This window comes from Poecilia latipinna, unplaced genomic scaffold (assembly GCF_001443285.1).
Source record: "Poecilia latipinna isolate Pla-1442-1.1 unplaced genomic scaffold, P_latipinna-1.0 Scaffold107, whole genome shotgun sequence".
Lineage (NCBI taxonomy): Eukaryota > Metazoa > Chordata > Actinopteri > Cyprinodontiformes > Poeciliidae > Poecilia > Poecilia latipinna.
In genome coordinates, this window is record NW_015112723.1 from 75118 (window position 1) to 76236 (window position 1119).

The 1119-nt window shown below is 41.7% G+C and overlaps 1 long non-coding RNA gene across 2 annotated transcripts; it reads right to left on the reverse strand.

Moving 5' to 3' along the window:
- Positions 1 to 130: 130 nt before the first annotated feature.
- On the reverse strand, positions 131 to 921 carry LOC106944651 (uncharacterized). 2 transcript variants are annotated; one of them, XR_001424380.1, is made up of 3 exons: positions 720 to 921; positions 581 to 637; positions 131 to 452 (listed from the first exon to the last, which is right to left on the reverse strand). It is a non-coding gene; the product is annotated as an uncharacterized LOC106944651 (long non-coding RNA). The 2 variants fall into 2 exon arrangements; XR_001424379.1 differs by having other exon boundaries at positions 581 to 908.
- Between the last annotated feature and the right edge of the window lie 198 nt (positions 922 to 1119).

Sequence of the window (1119 nt, forward strand, 5' to 3'; positions counted from 1 at the left end):
TGTAAGTGTAACCCGAGTTACATTTTAAGATTATTAAAAAAACCCAAATCAACGTCACTCTAAGTGAAAAACTAGGTTCCAGGTTCGTCTACTGGAGGTAGTGGCAAATTGCAAGACACATACAACTGGAGAGTGCAAAATCAATGAAGTGTATTTATATTTACAATATATACAAATTGTTTCACAGCTTTAAAGTCCAGTTCCTTAAACCAAGGAAGTCTCTGTCGGTGACGAAAGGGAAAAAACAAAAATAGTCATTTAGTTCCAGCTGTGAAGTGGTTGGTTGAATTTTCCTTCCGGTTTGGAGATGTTTCCTCAGATTATGGGTGACTTTCTGAATCCGCTATGGTTAGCTCGCCAGTCCGGTCAGTATACAAAAACCAGACAATTCTTAATGTGTCCCAGATCCTTCAGTTACTCCGAGCGGGGGTGGGATCTGGAACACACCTGGCCTGCGCAAACAGGCCCGACAATCAATGTACATGTACATGCAATTTCAATCCAAATGTGTTTTTATGTAGGTGTGTAATCACAGGCTGGGAGGCTAGCGCTAGCATTCTAGCTCCCGAGCAACACTTACCAGTTCCTCTTTTGACAAACAGAGATCGTTTCAGCGTTCAGATGAGCGACCATATGTCTGTAATTTAATAGAGGTATACGATTGATGTATAATCGACATTCAAAAGCAAAACCGCTTTGGGAACAACACCCAAGCCTACCTGCACGTCAAAGTCCCACAGCGTCTGCTACCCAAGGTGCGATTTAGCAGCAATATAAGCAGTGGCTGTCAATTTAGGACTGACGTGCAGCTGTCACATGACGTTAAACCCTCGCGAGAACAACCCTGCTCTCGCCCGGTTAGTGTCGAAAAAGTAAAACAAAGGAGGATTTTTAAATTAGATCTTTAAATAAAACAAAATAAAATTAGATTTAACAAAATAGAAAATAAACTAATTACATCTAATGTAGAAAAATTATCCTGGTTACATAAGACTCTTCACCTTAAACCGGCACCACCTATCACCATACCTTCACCTCAGCCAACCAGGACACGCCACCGCTCCACCGCGATCCAATCATCCTGCAAGAGCTCCTTTAAAAGGCGAAACAACCACAGAT